This window comes from Rattus norvegicus, chromosome 4 (assembly GCF_021556685.1).
Source record: "Rattus norvegicus strain SHRSP/BbbUtx chromosome 4, alternate assembly SHRSP_T2T, whole genome shotgun sequence".
NCBI classification, from domain to species: domain Eukaryota; kingdom Metazoa; phylum Chordata; class Mammalia; order Rodentia; family Muridae; genus Rattus; species Rattus norvegicus.
Genome location: NC_141537.1, coordinates 60,631,329 through 60,650,529, shown reverse-complemented (window position 1 = coordinate 60,650,529; position 19,201 = coordinate 60,631,329). Strand labels below are relative to the sequence as shown.

Sequence of the window (19,201 nt, the reverse complement as noted above, 5' to 3'; positions counted from 1 at the left end):
AAACACTTAATACTTTGACAACTAGGCAGCTATTTCAAAATTATTTCGAAATAGACATCTTATTCATTTAATTTCCCCTCTGCTTTTTGCCCATCATTTTCTCCTAAATAAATCATTATGAAATATGTTGGGAATTATATGGACGGATGATTATTGAAGAATAGTGTTTGCATGTAGGCACAGGAATAAAGTCAGAGGCAGATGTAGCCATGGCCCTGAGAGGGAAACTTTCTGGCTAACAAGTATCTAGAGGCAGACAGATAACGCTGAGGTGGGTTCCCTGCCTGTCTGGGCTCCTCTGACTCATCTCGCTACACTTAGATCTATGCTCCAAGCTTTCTCTGCTAGGCATTTTCACACATAATCCCAGCCACTTAATAATGAGCATAACAACCTTGTGAAATCATCGTTTTAGAAAAAAGTTAGGCTCACCCATTAAGAGCATGCACTGATCTTGTAGATGACCAGAGTTCAGTTCCCAGCACCCATATCAGGTGGCTCACAACCACTTGTAATTCTAGCACCAAGAGATCCACCTCCCTCTTCTGGCCAACTCAGGTGACTGTATTAACCTGCACAGACCCATGCACAGACATGTGGTTAAAAATAACATAAAATCTTTAAGAAGAAAACCCCCCCCAAAAAAAACCAGAAACTAGGCTAAGGGGCTGGATATACAGTTCAGACAAGAAATCCATGCCTACCATACTCAAGGTCCTGAGTTCAATCCCAGCGTCACAAACAATCAAAAAAAAAATCCAGATTAAATTGCTTGTTAAAGGTCACGTAATAATCTAGCTATTCCAAGTCTTACAAAATCAGTTTCAAGTTATAAACAACGGCAACAGGCAATGACTGCCACTGTCTGGAGCATCTAGGACCTAGCCTTGAGCTGGACAATATGTCAAGTCAACCGTATGGCTGGTATCTACCTTGGGCTCCTCCACCCCTTGGAAGATGTACAAAATGTTGACACTGACCAGTGCAGAGACAGAGCCAGCTGACGTGGAGTCTCCCTCTGCAAACAGACCCCAGAATCAGGCATCACTGAGGAGAGAGGAAACAGCTGCTCCCTTTCCGCCCGGATGTTAATAAAATTAAGGGAGTGTGTGCAGCTTAAGTCTGGGAATAGACAACATTTTTGATTTGGTGACAAACTAGAAGTCAACGGAAGAAAGTTGAATCTTGACATCCTTCCAGCATGGGTCACTTGTTCCAACCCAGTGGGCTCAACATTTGGAATTAGAAACCTCAACTTTAGCAAATTATAGGTTTGAAATACTGGAAGTTCTAATTAGACGTACATCCCGAATGCCAGGAGAGCCCATTCTGCTCATTTACTCTCGGCTTTATGAAAAGCTATTTCTTTGGAATGTGGTCTCGTTAAAGCAATTTACCTTCAGTTATAAAGAATGGGATATGCAAGAAAATAATTTTCCAAGTTTTACTGACTGAGTGATAAAATGAAAAGAAAATATTTATAAGAACATAGATCCTTGGTAATTAAAAAAAAAATAATTCCTTTGAATGCTAAACGTTAAATCCAACGAGACATTTAAGTCTAGTTTCCCAAACAGTTCCCAGTTCTTGCTACTAACCTTACAGGGGCATCCTAAGAAGCGCGCACCCACTGCGCATCACATGGCTGAGCGCTGCTATAAGCTTACATGGGAGTTCTAACCGGAGGATTTATGCGGACACAAACACAGGTTAAGTAACACCTCGAAAGCAGACTTAAATTGGAAGGGCATTACGAAGAAACAGGAGCAACCAAACTAAAGCATGAGGAGACTCTCTCACCGCGGAACAAATGTTCCAGGGACTGGAAGCCCAGAAGACAGATATCCACGGAAGGCCAAAAACTGCTCTACTAGGTCCCTATACCGGAGACAAACAGACCCCAAGCCCCACCCACCTGCAAGGGAAGAATACATTGACCTTTAGCTGCTCCACCGCTGACCGCAGAAACCCATGCGGCAGCCCATTTTGAAATTACCAAATCTCCAAAAATTACAGGAGATGGGTAGCTTACAAACACAATCGCTTTGATCACATAGGTCAAGCCTGCATCAGCATAAGCGGTAATTATCAACGAAGGGGTCACCTACTTCATTCATTTAATAACCCATTCTCAGTCAGATTTGCCACAGCTCCAGCCCAACTCAATTAGGAGGCACAAGAATATTGGATTGAACCATTTTCCGGTGTAACAAGGCTTGGACAATTTAAGCAATTAAGTGTTCTATTCCTCCTCTGCTAATTTATGAGGTATTCAATGTAACTAGTTTTATTTGTAAAACCTTACATTTTATTCTCTTTTTTCTAGAAAAGAATTTAAATTGTATTTCAAAGGGGAAGGGCTGGTGACCAGTTGCTAGGAACTGCAAGTCCTATCCTCTGCTACCGAGACTCCAGCCTCACGGACAAGCTGTTTTTTTTTTTTTTTTTTTTTTTTTTTGGTTCTTTTTTTCGGAGCTGGGGACAAGCTGGTTTTTGTTGCTGTTAAAAGTCCCGCACACCTAAAACCCAGAAAGTCTAAACCAGTGGCTCTCAGTGGCAAGTTGAATGACCCTGTACAGGTGTAAAATATTAGATATCTTGCACATTAGATAGTTACCTTATAATTCATAACAGTAGCCAAATTACACTTACGTAGTAACATTGAAAATAATTTTATGATGGGGGGGGGTCACCACAACACGAAGAACCATATTAAAGGGTTGCAGAATGAGAAAGGTTGAGAACCACTGGTCTAAACCATGTTGGTGACTGTGTTAAAGCACATAATAGATTTCACCATGAGGCTCCCGGACCATCCTGGATACAGGATCTGCATAACCCCTGGGTATGGATGGGACCATTTCTTCTCATTTGGATGCAACATCTGCCAAAGAACAAGGTTATATGAAAGAAAGCAACTTGGACTCAGAGAACAGTTGTGTGGGTGCCAGCTCTTGGTGGTGGTGGTGGTGGTGGTGGTGGTGGTGGTGGTGGTGGTGGTGGTGGTGGTGGTGGTGATGGTGGCAGAGATGGTTATGGTGGTGATGGTGGTGGTAATGGTGGTAATGGTGGTGATGGTGGTGGTGGTGGTAGTGGTGATAGTGGTGAGGGTGGTGGTGATGGTGGTGATGGTGGTGGTGGTGGTGGTGGTGATGGTGGTGGTGGCAGAGATGGTGATGGTGGTGATGGTGGTGGTAATGGTGGTGATGGTAGTGGTGGTGGTAGTGGTGATGGTGGTGGTGGTGGTGGTGATGGTGGTGGTGGTGGTGGTGGTGATGGTGGTGGTGGTGGTGATGGTGGTGATGGTGATGGTGGTGGTGGTGGTGGTGGTGATGGTGATGGTGGTGGTGGTGGTGATGGTGGCAGAGATGGTGATGGTGGTGATGGTGGTGGTAATGGTGGTGATGGTGGTGGTAGTGGTGGTGGTTATGGTGGTGATGGTGGTGGTGGTGGTGATGGTGGTGGTGGTGGTGATGGTGACGGTGATGATGGTGGTGGTGGTGGTGGTGGTTGTGGTGGTGGTGTATGTGTATTAGTGAAGATAACTCAGTACAGCAGGCCAGCATGTTTGCTAATGTTCATTGCATAGGCATGAACCCCGGTTTTCTACCCTGAAGCTGTGTTACTCTGGGCAAGTTATCTCAAGATAACTATCTCAAGATCGTGCCTCAGTTCCTCTCTGTTGTTAAATGTCAGTGCTGTCAAGGACACACATGCACACTGCCACTGCCTCTCGCCACTACCCCCAAAGCACCTGTTATACTGTACCACGAGGATCTGCTTTACCTGTCCATCTCTGCACCACTCTCACCCCATACTAACAGCTTACCCTCCCAACCACCTCTACATCCCCAACCCATTGGACGCACCTGGGCCTGAATAGACACTCAACACACAATTGTTTAAATAGCTATTGTCAAAAATAATTGAGCAAGAATTCTCAAACCCTTTACTAGGCATCACTACATCCATCTCTTGCCATCAGAGAACCACCCAGAAAGGACTTGTTTTCCTTCTTGTAGAACATACTATGATGCCATTTCAGATGCACTGAAAGCTTATGTGGTTTCTTCTTTTCTGAGAAGAAAGACTTTATGGAGCACCTACGAAAGCCAAGGCATTTATTCCTTCCTGTAGTTGTCCATTTGATGGCTAAGAGAATATAATTTCTGGTGAATCCCAAGGTGCTAAAACGTACATGTTGTATCTAGTTACGGGCACTCAATCTGACATTTAGATTACACAGAAGAAATGTGATCTCTTAAAGCTCAGAATTTAGAAAACAACTATCTATTCAGCTTGTTACACACACACACACACACACACACACACACACACACACACGTGTGCACTCATTATGACCTTGGATTCTTTCTGTATTTCTAAATAATGATGTTCACCAGAACCTTTATTATTCCTCTGTTTTCTTCTTAGATGATCTTCTATCAACATCACTGTCTGAGCCCAGAATTCATAAAACAGAGCAAATGTGGTCGGCTCCCCAGTGAGCACCGGAGAGCCAGCTCCACTCTCCAATGTTCTATTGCTATTAATACAGGAGATTGATTTTTTTTCAAAAGGGACATCATACGGTGTTGACTCATCATCCACAATCAACAGGAGGCTCTAAATCTTCCTGACGTGTGTGGTTGCAAGTCATCTTGCGCCCACTCTGTACCTGTTTAATTGGATTCGGAGATCTTTGAGGACTTGATATTTGGACCCATTAACTTCATATTGCCAGATGATTCACTACTGCATCCCATCAGCACTAGGGTAGAGGGGACCCTGACTGCATCCATTAAAGTACTAACACTTCACTTGTGTGTCATCTGGAAATTTGCCTAGTATACCATCAACATTATCATCTCAGTCACCAGTGAATATGTCAAGGTGGGTGGGACAGGTGCATATACTGGACCTGCACAGAAGCCCTAAAGACCCATGCACATTACAGCATCTTGAAAACAGAACAAAAAAAAATCCCAAAGAACCTTTAAATCTCTCCCTTCCTTCCTACCTCCTTCCCTCCCTCCCTCCCTCCATCTCCCCCCCCCCCCGTCCCCCGCCTCTCTCTCTCTCTCTCTCTCTCTCTCTCTCTCTCTCTCTCTCTCTCTCTCGTGACTGGGGACATAATGTGACCAGTTGCTTCATAATCCTACCAGTGCTGAACCAAACAAGCTCTGGGCCCCACTGAGGTGTACATTCTAAAAGGTTAGTGTGGCAGTTAGTCATCAGTCACCTTGACTGGATTTAGAATCACCATGGAAACAGACTTCTGGGGTACATCTTATGACTGTGTTTCCAGAGAGGTCAACTGAACATGGAAGATGTACTCTGATTTCAGGTGGGACTGTTCCATGGGATGGGATCCTGAACTGAATAAACAGGAGGAGTAGCCTTCCCCTCTCTCTCTCTCTCTCTCTCTCTCTCTCTCTGGCGACTGGGGACATAACATGACCAGTTGCTTCACAGTCCTACTACTGCCTTGCCTTCTCTGCCATGATGGGCTGTATTCCTCCTTCCCTCCCATGGCTTTTGTCAGGTATTTGGATGTAGCAAGTAAGGGGCTGAGGAAGCTTGGAATTGGAGGTGGAGGACGGTCTGTATGGGAACCAGATGCCTGGTGCATAGCTGTCTGTGACAACACTACTCCTGTCCTGAATTCTTGGCACACATTTGGCCCAAGAGGTGCCCCACCATGAGCAGTGAGTCTTTCTTATTCCTCAAAATTCTTTTTCTCTATGAGGAATCACATTTTTTAGAAAGTCAATACAGCAAAGATGAAGAATTTAATTTGTCTTGAAACAAAAAGGGAAAACTGGCCTGCTCAGAAAGTCTCCGGCTTCTTTGTACTCATAGACTATGCAAACAGTGTAAGAACAAGTCAAGTCACCAGGAGGCCAGACACATCTGCTGGGGAGGACTCCTGAGAGAATTTTCAGAGTTTTGCTCAAGACATACAGTGAATGGCTGCAAACAAAATAATAGAGAAGCTTTGAAGCAACAACTCACCTTATCCCCCAGGCTTTCAACATGGAGCCAGTCACGAGTTCAGTCACTGACAGAGAGTCAAGGGGTGGATATTTGAGTGGCCCCAAAAGATGGCTCAGAGTCTGGACAATGAGCTTTGGAAAAGAAGCCCACAGGGGACAACTTAGAAATATCTTTTGATGTTAATGGAATTTCATATATTTTCGCTTAGTAAAATACTAATTGTACTCTTTTGATGCGAACTTGTCTTATATCCTCACAATAATACCCATGATATTTCTTTTTCTTCTCTGTCTCTCTGTCTCTGTCTGTCTCTCTCTGTCTCTGTCTCGCTGGCTCTGTCTGTCTCCCTGTGTGTATGTGTGTCTCTGTCTGTCTGTCTCTCCCTGTGTGTGTATATGTGTGTCTCTGTCTGTCTGTCTGTCTCTCCCTGTGTGTGTATGTGTGTCTCTGTCTGTCTGTCTGTCTGTCTCTCCCTGTGTGTGTGTATGTGTGTCTCTGTCTGTCTGTCTCTCCCTGTGTGTGTGTATGTGTGTCTCTGTCTGTCTGTCTCACTCTGTGTGTCTCTGTCTCTGTGTGCGTCTCTGTCTCTCTCTGTCTCTCTCACTCTGTGTGAGTGTGTGTGTCTGTCTCTCTCTCTCTCTCTGGTGTGTGTATGCATGTGTGTATGCGTTCCTGCCTGTCTTTGTGGATATGTGGTAGGTGATCATGCATATGTGTATGGCGACCAGAGGTTGAATTCAAGTTTCTCTCTGAATTTCTGTCATCTTCATTATCATCTAAGTCTTTCACCATCCTAAAGGTGCCACCAAGTCCCAGGGATCCTCTCATTTCTGCCTCCCCAATGGTGGGATTACAGCAGCCCATTGCTGGCCCTAGCTTTTCACTTTCCTAACTCAGCTATCTCCACAGCCCACTTCTGCTATATCCATTCATTCATTGATTCATTCATTGATTCATTCATTGATTCATTCATTCTTGACCAACAATTTTGTACCAAATACTTCCTTTGGTGCTAAGACTATAAAGGTATATGCTAAGTATAGTCCCTCATGAAAGGGCAAGATAAAAGCAGGAAAGGCAGAGGTGACCATCAGGACTTTCCAAAAGGAAAAGAGAGGGCATGGACAGCTGGTGATGTCTACATAGGCAGGAGATGTGCAGGAGTTAGTCCTACCCACCGAGGTGGGAAGTCTACTTCAAGTAGTGGACACAGCAGGTGCGCCCTGGGGAAGCCACAGTAATGACTGTGGGTTGAGTGTCTGCATCCGCAAGTTATTCTTCATAGCTAAGGCAGAGAGCACCAGTCAGATCAGTCAGGGGTGAGGCTGGCAAAGCAAAGAGGCCCAAATGAAACAGAAGCTTACAGGGCATATTCTACAAGACACAGAATCCACTGAAAGTGTGGCCTTTCGTAAAGGCCGTAAAGGCCAATGCCAAGACTGGGGATTGACTTGGGATGTATGCAGGGTGGATTAGATGTCATTCATTAATACAACAATAAATATGAAGATGAGACGGAGAAGCTGCAGGGAGGCAGAGACACATTTAAGCCTTGGCCATGTTTGCAACACCTGGGGACATTCATAGAGCCGAGGGAGACAGCTGGATCTAGAAGCTGAATGAAATAGGTTTAGGACATCAACACAACTTTGCTGGTTAATTTTTGTAACTTGACAAAATACCTATATACTTCAGAAAATGAAACCTCGATTAAAGAATTATTTCCATTGAATTGGCCCTTGAGCACATCTTCAGGTCAGTTCCTTGATAGATAGTAGATGTAGCAGGGTCCAGCCTACTATGGGCAGTGCTTTCCCTAGGCAGTGTCCAGCCCACAGTGGGCAGTGCTTTCCCTAGTCAGGGTGTAGCCCACTATGGGCAGTGCTTTACTTAGGCAGATGGGCCTGGGCTATACACAAGAGGCATCTCAGTAAGCCAGAGGAAGCAACCCAGTAAGCAGTGTTCCTCTAAGGTCTCTTCTTCAGTTCTCTCCTCCCTGACCCTGCCCTGGCTTCCTTTGATGATGGACTGTGATTTGTATAGTAAAATAAATCCTTCCCTCCCCAAGTTGATCTTGGCTGGTGTTTTATCATCGTCACAGAGAAGCAAACTAACACACACAGAAAAAAATGGATTCAGAGTAGTGATTGAGAGTCTGGGAGGGTATGCTGGGAAAAAGAAAAAGATCATTGAAGATTCTAGAGGAATAGCAAAGCCAGGGCAGAGAAAGGATCCCCCAAGACAGTATGAAGGCACATCCATAGAGTCAGGGTGAGGGATGTCTGTGGTAACACGCATTACAGCAATAGGCTGGGGTCAACAAAGGCAAACTCTGCTTCTAGATCAAAGATGAAGACTGATGATGCACCAGGGATTCATGGCCAGTTGGGCATCGGCTCCCTGTGAGCTGAGATGTAAATGGAGCCAATGCACATAGCCAACCATTTTAGACAGTTTGCTTTGAAGGTGGAAGAAGACATAGTTCATCCTCAGACTCCCCCTACACGTGGGGAAACAATACAGATAATCTCTAAAAGGCATCCCTACCTCCTTGACCACAGTGCAGTTGACTGACAGCAAGGCTTTGGGGAGACATAGCTAGAATATGGAAAAGTAGTTTACCAACCAGTGCTGGATTTGGCTAAAGCTTCAACCAAACCTGCCATGTATCTTCCCCTCCTGGAGCTCAAAGGTCCCACCCAGCCATGCTGGACCAAGGCCCACTGTGATGGCTGAGTTCCTGAGCCGCCGCCACTGAAATGATCTCTTTGGGGAAAGACCCACTTCTCACACTCATCTTCTCTCCCTTGTTGTCTTCAGGGCTCATGTTAGAGGGAGAGGAGAGGTTTGGTCACCTTGGAATCTGGAACAGGCAGCTGGCCCCACAGCTGGTCAGGCAGCTATGCAAGTGGGGAGCCTCTCTGAAAGCAAAATTCAGAAGCCAGGATAAATGGGTCAGGTGGAAAACAGATGACCACAACGACAAGCACTACTGAAGGTTGGTCTTGGGGAGTGAAGGTGAGCCAAGTCGGAAGGGATGGACACAAGGGAGGGTTTGGCAATGGGAGGGGGTAGGAAGCATTGTAAAAGGAAGAACCAAAAAGGCATAGATAGTCCCTCTCTCCCTCTCTTCTTCTCTCTCTCTCCCTCTCTCTCTCTCCTCTCTCTCTTCCTCTCTCCCACACACCAGTGCTACACAGATGCACACCTCAGTCACTCTGCATCTTCCCTGGCTGTTTACTCACCAGCCCACCCTTAACAATACGAAGCCAAGTCTCTGATATTCATCATCCGCAAGGAGGATCTCCCTAACCCCTTCTCCTGCTACCAGGATCCTGAATTCTGAGAACACAAGAAAGCTGTGTCCTGGAACTGCTCTCCCGGGCACACAGGCACTACCACACAGGTCAGCTAGTCTCCCCAAGTTCCCAAAGGGGAAACAGGGTTTAATGGTTCGCTGAGGCCCAAAGTCCAAAAGAAAACTAGCTGAATGACTTCACTAGTGGGAATGTTATTTCCAAAGCATATTCCTTCCAGGTGATCTTGGGTTCTCTGACATACTTGGGAGGCCTGAACCCAAGGGCTTACCTGTCTTCAGTTCCTGATGAGAGTGCAGACAAGAGAGAAAAGGCAGATAGTGCACCCACCAGTCAGTGCAGACAGGCTGCGCTGCTCAGTTACAGCTAGAGATTTTCTTTTTTAATCTCATTTGACTCGAGTCAATAATCATTTACCTGCTGGCTATTGCTTAAAGCAGAGTTTTCATCTAATTTTCATTTAATAGGCCCAAAAAGGAAAAACTAAATAATAATACCTCATTTGTGTATAATGCTTATCTTCCAAGAAGACATCATAGCCATCTAGACTCTCTAAAGCACCCTGACAATGCTTTTATAATGTAAACACTAACAGGGGCTATTAGCAGTTTACAGACTGGGCATAAAGGAAGCCCAGGGGAGGAGGTGGCGAGACAGGGCTCATTCAATGGCATTCCCTTTCCAAGGGGTCCTGGCTGCTTTACTCTTTGTGTTTTTACTGCCTTAAATCAGCATGTTTAGAGAGGCTTATTTCATTCTTAAATTTTAAAGTGAAAAACACATTGCTTAAGTAACATAGACCAAAATACTTCTGGGCTCCTCAGATCTAATCTCTTACACAAACCTAGATCTAAAACCAGTCAATTTCCACCACCCAGCTCTGTGCTTCAGGAGCCCTGGCTTCATCCTACTCCAATTGTGTAATCTGTGTCAGCACATGCACGCACGCACGCACACACACACACACACACACACACACACACACACACACTCGTGTGTTATGTAACAATGATCATGTCACTGTAACGGAATTTCAGAAGTGCCATTATATTATACAAATTCTGCACAGATGTATTCAATTTTCTTCTTCCTCTTTTAAGCCGGGCTCTCAAGTAGGGCAGGCTAACCCTACACTTACTATGTAATAAAAGCGTTCTCTTGAATTCCTGATCCTAGGACTGCAGGCAGGCACCATTCCGTCAGGTGTTACCTGACCTTATGATTTTCCATTTGGGAGGTACTAATTTTCTACTCTTCCATGTTCTCGCTCATTTACACACTTATTCTGTCACACTCTTGAACACATTCGTGTATCCACTCAACAAATGTGATTGCTCAAAACACATAAACACTATTCTAAGGGCAAAGGATAAAAACAGATCATAAACTTAAAAAAACAAAACAAAACAAAAAACCAAGCATATAAGCCAATGAGAGTGCGGGAAGGGTCTACAGCTGTTGGGTACTGCATTGGGAATGGAACTGAAACCATGGTTTCAGGAGCACAGAGTGGAGGTCTGGCTGGCTGAGTGGGTAAAGATGGCTTTCTCCCAGAACTGACCGTTCCAGAACGAGGCAGTGGTTGATTCTGGTACAGGGAAGGTGATGTACAAAGACAGACAACGAATGAAGCTGGAGAACTAGAGAGAGTATATATCAAGAGTTTCTGCAGCTGGTCATGGCATAGACCCTAGACAAACCCACAAATGATTCTATAAGGGGAAAGGTCTCATTCACAGATGTCTACTTAGAACATTCTATATCTGCTCCGTGCCATGACCCCTCTGGGAACTTAGACTGCATATGGAATACCATACAAAAAAAAAGCAGAAAATCAACACTTTAATCCAGGCTCCCCAAAGTTTGTATTCTCCCGATTTCCTAACAGCTAAAATCTAGAAAAAAACAGTTAAGCTGAGTCTCAAATCTAGGTGGTGGCTTAACACCACCTCCACTATTAAATTAATTCTTTTATATGAAAATGTTTCAAGGTCCAGCATGTTCACATACACTCAGGCTTCTGTTCACCTCGTTGGGAGTATTCAGACTTAGGGATGTCCTCCTGTCCCCAAAAGGATTACCAGCAACTTCATATACTGGCAAGAAGGGTTAGAAATGGTTTCTGAAAACCTGACACCATATCCCTGTTGTGATGGCCCTTTCCTCGCCGGCCATATGTGAGAAGACCTGTGTGAACTGGCCAGAGGAGAAAATGGTACAGTCAGCAAAGAAGTCCTGAAGAGCCCTCAGGAACTAAGGCCCTGGGCTCCACCTCCAGATCCCATTATTATTCAAGGAAAGGTTTCTGTGTTGAGTCACATCCTTGTCTCTAAGTACTTCACTGACGTATCCGTATCGGCGCCTGACCAATTTATGAAGCAGCTTTCCTTTGTCCAACCGTCACTCATTAACAAGCATCCGTTTTCTCTCTCAAAGCCAACTGAATGTGCTATCTATCTGCCCTCATCACACTGCTAAGCACACACCATGAAGATCACAGGGCATCGTACCTGTGAAGGTTGAAATGGCTTCTGTGTTGTCAAGTCCAAGGCCAATGCTAGGTCATCCCACCTTCCCAGCAGCCTCTCAGAGGAGAGAAGGTCATGGTGGCCATGATCACTTCCTCTTATGGAAACACCATCTGTGACTGCCTTCTACACAGCCCCACCCCCCACCCTCCTCCTGTATCCCTGGTTAGGTCTTTGGTCTCTTATTGGGTCCTTCTGGTCTCTGTGTTGGAAGCCATGTTTGACTTGTCCCTCTACAATGGCCTCATGGTTCACTGGTGTAGCTTCTTTTCTCCTTCCTTCCCCCCCCCCTCTCCCTCTCTCTCTCCTCTCCTGGTTTTCTTTGTTTTTGAGACTTCATTGTGGTTCCTTCCTTGGTTCTCTCTCTCTCTTTCCCTTCCTTTCTTTTGGAACAAGGTCTCACTATAAGTTACTTCTTTCCCCTCTCCTCCTCCTCCTCTTCCCACCATGTGCCACCTCCCATCTTGGTTTCCTTTTTTGAGAAAAGGCCTCTCTTACTCTATAGCCAAAGCCAGCCTGTAACTGACTATGTAGCACTAGATAGCCTCAAACTTACAGCAATTCTCCTACCATTAGTCTCCTGAAATTATATTCGTGAGCCACCATACGTGGTGACACTGCTTTAAATAAATATCACGGGTTGGAGACATTGCCTATGTGGTAGAGCTCTTACCTAGTATCAAAGCATGGGTCTGATTCCACCTATGAAAAAGTAAATATTAAAGAAACAAACAGATGACATAATCGCTCACAACATAATAGCTCACGACATAATAGCTCACTCAAACTCACTGCCCGGAAGCCAAAGAAGGCTTTCTCTCCTGGTCAGCCAAAGTTTGGGTGGAACACTGAAGGGGGCAGCTTGAGTCTTCTAAAACAGGAGTTTTCTTTTGTCAAGGGAACTAGACACAGAAATGCATAAAGGGGTATGAAAGAGAACAGCGTTTACAGGGAAGAAGACTGGTGTGGGTCAGTGAGTAGCAATGGGGTAGGCTGTGCCTATGCTGGGAAGAAATCTGATTCATGGCTAAGAAGCTTCAACTTAACACGGAGGATAGTAAGAAATTATCAAGAGTTCCTGAAAGCAAAACAGTTGCCATTCATATTGAAAACCCCTGTGGGGTTCACCCCCCACAGGGAGAGCCTGGCAGAGCCAGGGAACCAGAAAAGCTAACTAGAGGCCAGGATGCAACTAAGGTCTTAATGGCCATAGCCGCAGAGGGGTGACAGATTCAAAGGAGATTCTGAAGTAGCACCAAGGGCACACACACACTGATCAGACAGAGGTTAGAGTGTAGAGGAGACCGTGGTGGCAGTCAACCTCATTAACAAAAGCTAAACTTGGGGCTGGAGAGATGGCTCAGTGGTTAGGAGCACTGACTGCTCTTCCAGAGGTCCTGAGTTCAGTTCCCAGCAACCACATGGCGGCTCACACTGTCCGTAACTCCAAGATCTGGCATCCTCACACAGACACACATGCAGGCAAGACAGCAATGTATGTAAAATAAAAATAAATACATTTTTTAAAAGGCTCAAACTTGGGAAGGGGAGCAAGTGCCAAGTACTGTTAGTAGCATGTCGAACTTGGAGTGACTGCGTAAAGCCCCTGGTGAGTGAACACATCTGAAAACAAGGGCTGAGTACTCCAGGAATGTAAGGGTTCAGGTGTGTCTCCATACTCCACCGCCAGAGAGCCTGGAGATGGCGCACAGTGAGCCAGACCCCTGAAGAAAAGGATGCAGACAGTTGTTAAAGAAAGAGCCCAGAGAGAGCCTGAAAAGGAGCTTAGAGAGATGGATGGTAAAGGGACCAAATGGGGTCTTCAGTAAGTGACCTTCCGTGGGGGTCAACATCCCTCCCTGGGGGAGGGGAGGAGTGCAGTAGGCTTTATCATTAGATCTCCGGATGAGGGGCTGGAGGGATGTGGTTCTAGTGGTAGACTGCTTGCCCAACATGCATAAAACCAGGCATCACAGCTGTGCACGCCTGCAATCCCAGAATTTGGAGATGTCAGAAGCTTGAGAACCAGGAGCCGGCCAAGTTTGCAAAGACGGGAGTCTATCCTCTGGTCCCATGACATACCAGTACATCCGGTTCAGTATATTTCCTGAGTGCCTGCCACTTAGGCTTAGCACTTATGTCCCCCAAACAATAGGCAAGGTGCAATAATATTTTAGGTTTTCATTTGCTGTCTTGCATCTGCCTTTTCCCAAAGGCTGCCTCTCCTTTCAACCCGTTTGCACCCTAAAAAATTCCTCCATAGAGCGCTGTCCCCTCTAGCTGAAGGGTTTCAGCTGGCCCCCTGGGTTCTCCTAGTTATTCTGTTTTTACGAAATAATCCAGTTTAATCCATGTGTTTGCCAGCTGGCTGCCTTTCCTCTAGATATCCGTAGCCTGACATGTCAAAGTACTTCTGAGAGCTTGGCACACTCAGGTGCCACTGTCCCCAGCTGGTATACATAAGCAGTGCCCAGACCTAAGTGGGCATCTCCCCTGTCTAGAACATAGAGAGCTTTTCTTGCCATAGTAACTAAAACTCACAGGGATTTGCTGACAGCCACTGCTGGCCTGAGGTGCTGCATCGGCGACTCATATCTTGAGGTCTGGTTTATGTTTGAGCCAACATTTCACCCTGTTACCCAGGCTGGCCTGGAACTCGATTTAGCCCATGCCAGCTTCCTGTCTCAGTCTGCCCCAGCAATAGACCTAGCTGAACTATATGTGTTGACGAACCACCCAGATCTTACACGTACACATTTAACATTTACTCCCCACTCCTGAAATACAGTGTTTAAATAAATGACCATTAAACGTTTATTTAGCTGGCAGTTAAAGCAGCAAAGGTTTGAGAGTCAGGCAGATCTACTTTTGAATTTTGGCTTTGTTAAGCAGCCCAGTGTTTTTTGATCCTAAATCATCTGAGGGTAGGAGGGGTGGGGTGGGACAGGAGATCCTACCTTGTCTACTACAGAGCAGTTCTTGAGGCGCTAACCAGAGCCGGGTGGTTCTGTGTGGAAGTGATCTGGGTTTTTTGCTCTTTCTCTTCCCAACTCCCGTGCCATTTTGAGTTGTTGCTCAGATAAATAAACCTTTCTTTTAGTAAAAGAAATGAATTGAGCCATTACTGGACCCAAAGACCAAATGAAGAAATACTGATGGTTAAGTATCCACTATGGGTTCCGAGCTCAGATTTTCTGTGACTCTGGCTCAACTCCCGTGGCTTACATAACCAGGAGCGGGGGGGCCACATGCCACTCTGAGCTTTGGTTTAGCACCTGTAAAATGGGGATAACGGCTGGTTCTCCCCACACTGGGGAAGATGACAGGTGGAAAGCATTTCAGCATAGAGCTCTGCACACAGTAAGCACAGCTGCTACTATAACCAGTTTGAAACCTCCCAGTGAACCAGGTTTTATTATTCCTCAATAATTTTTGTGTGTGTGGTCACTTCATCTAATGCTATGGCATAATACTGCCCCGTGATGTATCATACTGTACTAGGATCCCGTTTGAAATCTCTCTACAATGCCTGGTATGACACATATGCCTCAGATCTTCCCACCCAGTAACCTCAGCTACTGGGAGGGAGGGGCAAGGGGGGGAAAGAGGGAGGGAGGGGGAGTGGGAAGAAGGAGGGATGGGGAGGGGGAAGGGAAGAAAGATCATGTGCCAAGCACTTGACCTCCGAGGCTTCCAGCTTCAGCCCAAGGGGAACAATGTACTACCTACCTTGGAGGTCTGGAATGAGGATTTTTGAGGTTTATGGTTTAAGGCACGTGGGGATGAGGAAATCAGAGTTCTTTACAAGCTCTTAACTTCAGTGAACCCCCTGCTGGCTCATGTAGATACCGACTTTCTTTTCTTAAGTGGTTAGCTTATCACTCAGTAGGGTCTGGAATTCACTTTTCCTTTTTTACATAATGGTCAAAGTTGGCAGGACCTGATGGAACATGCCTGCAAAGTCAGTGCTTGAGAAATGGGAGGCCAGCCTGGGCTATGTAGCATAACTCTGACTAAAAACAAATGGGGGGAAAAACCTGAAAAAAACAGAAAAACAGAAAAAAACAGAAAAAAAATTTTTTTAGCAAAGTTGCATAATCCCAGGCACGTGGTACCTCCCTCCTCAGCAATTCCTAAGGACACGCCCATAGCTGGAAACTCTTTTTGTAGCATATAGGGATCAGGAGCTTTGGGTGTCATTTAAATTCCAATCTCTCATTTAAATTGAAATTTAAATCTCATTTAAATTTATCCTTCATTCATCTTGGGCTTCCACTTCATAGTAAGTTTCTTTTTGGTGAATCTTTTTCTTTCTCTAATTATAAGAGCTTGCATGTAGATTTAAAATACCAAGGCAGTTTAGAATATACAGAAATCAGGAAGAAAATCAACTCATTTCTACTACCAAGGTATTATCTCTCTCTCTCTCTCTCTCTCTCTATATATATATATATATATATATATATATATATATATATATATATATATATCTGCATAACTCCCCAGTCTGTTCTCCCCATGCCTCCCTTTGAGAAAACACATTTAAAAAGAAGTGACCAAGCCAGGCTAGGCTGGTGTCACACACCTTCACAGAACACTTGGGAGGAAGCAAGTGGATCTCTGTAAGTTCAAGGCCAGACCGGTCTACAAAGTGAGTTTCAGGACATCCAGAGCAATATAGAGACACTGCTGATAGATCGATATATATATATATATATATAGTCTCCAAAAGCGGCTTCTTAGTCTGTGCCTACATTCTACCACAGAGTCTCTCACAATTCATACAATGGCTCCTTTTAGACGCTTAGGTTATTTCCAAATAGTCAGTATTACAAAGAATGCCTTGCCAAATATGCCACATTAAATTTTGTGAGCATGTCTGATTATTTTCCTTGGAGAAAGTCTTGAGAAATGAAAATCCTACGTTAACCCTTAAATGGTTCATATATACGAAGAGGGTTTTCATTGTTATTGGGTCTTCCTCTTTTTTTTTTCCAGGAAGGGTCTAGCTGTGTAACTCAGGCTGGCTTTGAACTTACGATCTTCTGGCCTCAGCTTCCCAGGTGCTAAGATTACAGATGTGGGTCACCATGTCTTACTGTATATGCTAAGTAAGGTTTTAAACACACAATACTCCATTGCGCCCTAGAAGTCATATATCACTTTATAGTCACAATAAAGAATGAGTCCAGTGACTTCTCTGGGACTTCATCCGTGCAGTTGTATCATTTTAAAGTTGTTGCTGATGTGTCAGGAAGCACAAAGCACCTGACTCTTACTACTTAATGACGGACCGGTGGGTTAACAAGCACTGTGTATCGAAGCCACGTACACGTAAACCACACATTCTACCAGGGAAGGTCTAGACAGGACCTGATAGCACCCCTGTCATTTTAGGTCCAGGGGACAGTTCCATTCTGCAGAATCTTCCCCTCATGGTCCCACAACAGTGCCCACAAACTCTCAGAGTTTCAGACTGCCGCTTTCAATTTCAGGACAGCATCCCAGTTCAGCAATCTCAGCACAAGTCCTGACCTTCGCTCCTCGCTTTGGTGGGAGGAACCTAGGTCACGTGTCCATACCGGACTCCTTTATTAAGGGGGGCTCTTCTCTGATTGGCTGAGCCTGGGCCACAAGATTCATCCACTGGACATGAGGGTGGAATCAAGAGTTCTAAGGGGCAGCTGGGGTGGGGTGGGGCATACTTAAAAGGATGACTAAGGCTGTATCTTTTCATCTGATCGTTGCAAAAGAGAATGAGGTGTTCTGCCATTCAGAGATTCGTTTGTTTCCTTTAATGTCGCAGATGCAGACACTGGAGTTGAAGACAGAGAAGATATGGTCCTTTCCCCAGAAGGTCATATTGCTTATGAATCACTTGGGTACATCATGGCTTCTAAAAGTCTGATTATTTGTGGCTGGAACAATTTTTTTCCACGATCAAGGTCAAAACATGTTTTCCTCTCCTAGCCTGGGTTCCGAAGATGGGCTAGACAACAAATGCTCCAAATCGGTCCTTCATTCTGATGTTGTCTCTGCCTGCCCTTTAGACCATCCTTTGTCTTACATAGGCATGGACTGACCAGAATTTCGCTTGACCACTCTGCAATGTCTTTTTCTCTTTTGTGTTTCCCAAGCTCTAACGGCTTTCCTGGAGGAGCCTTTCCATGGGGTCAAAGCTAAGTAAGTTGGACCCTGGAGCAGCAAGACTCTACGTCAATCACCCAGTTGATTTTGTTCCATGTCAGGGCGCAGTGACACATACTCCAGTGTGCTGGGCATAATTCTAAATATCCTGCTGAGGGCGAGCCTCTGTCATCTGACCCCATCTGAGATAATGTCCCTGTGTGCACCATGCTGACCTTTCCAAAACACATTCCCTCTCAGCTCACTCTTGCTATGTCTGTCTGTCTGTCTGTCTGTCTGTCTGTCTGTCTCTCTCTCTCTCTCTCACACACACACACACACAGAGAGAGAGAGAGAGAGAGAGAGAGAGAGAGAGAGAGAGAGAGAGAGAGAGAGAGAGACTGGAAGTGGGAAGAGAGGGGAGGGGGAGGGGGAGGGGAGAGGGAGATACTTGTCTTGCAGTGATCTCCTGTCATTGTCTTGGGATTTTTTCTTTTTCTTTTTAAAGACAAGGAGGTCTTGGAAAGTTCTGACCAGAGTCTGCTTTCTATCTCCAGTGACACCTCTACTATCTGTTCTGCCTCAAGGCCTGCTCAGCAATGGTGCTCATTTGACGGCCTCTCCGTCCTTCACATGATGACTTACTTCCCAACATGGCCTCCCGGCTCCCGTCTGACTCTTGCCAGCATTCTGGTGTGGCCACTGGCTTACAGTTACCACTTTCAGGACACAAAAGCATGTCTCTTATCTGCCAGGAGCTACTGATCCCAAGAGACCTAGATGTGTCCAGCTTCAAGCCTCCTCTCTTCTGCAGCCAGCCTGCAGGAGGCTACACGACGACCAATGATGCCGTGCCTCCTTAGGAAATGCTTTCACTTTAGACACATCTACTCCGAGTTCAGTAATAAAGGGGACCGGGGAGACTTGGTAAAGTGTTTGCCAAGCTAGCATGAAGAACGGAGTTTGATTCCCAGAATCAAATCATGCATGTAAAAAGCCAGATGTGGTACCACGCGCCTGTAATCTCAGAACCAGGGATGTTGAGAGAGGTGGATCCCTGGCACTTGCTGGCTAGCCAGCCTCACTGAATACTTGAGCTCTTGGCAACGAAAAGACCTGGTCTCAAAGAGTAAGGTTTGACAAGGTATGGCTCAAGGTTGACATCTGGCCTCCACACAAACACAGACATACCCGTGCACATGCACCCACATATATAGGATCGCACACAAAGAC

At 45.4% G+C, this 19,201-nt stretch overlaps 1 protein-coding gene and 2 long non-coding RNA genes across 8 annotated transcripts in view; 1 reads left to right on the top strand and 2 right to left on the bottom strand.

The window, feature by feature from the left end:
• Mkln1 (muskelin 1) overlaps positions 1 to 19,201 on the bottom strand; it is a 311,316-nt gene that overhangs the window by 276,254 nt on the left and 15,861 nt on the right.
• The window catches only part of Vamp5l (vesicle-associated membrane protein 5 like), a 174,337-nt gene that overhangs the window by 139,275 nt on the left and 15,861 nt on the right, over positions 1 to 19,201 (bottom strand).
• On the top strand, positions 5,256 to 18,910 carry LOC120102487 (uncharacterized). 2 transcript variants are annotated; one of them, XR_015686421.1, is made up of 3 exons: positions 5,256 to 5,347; positions 8,818 to 8,995; positions 18,526 to 18,909. It is a non-coding gene; the product is annotated as an uncharacterized LOC120102487 (long non-coding RNA). The 2 variants fall into 2 exon arrangements; XR_015686420.1 differs by having other exon boundaries at positions 5,272 to 5,347; positions 8,818 to 9,015; positions 18,526 to 18,910.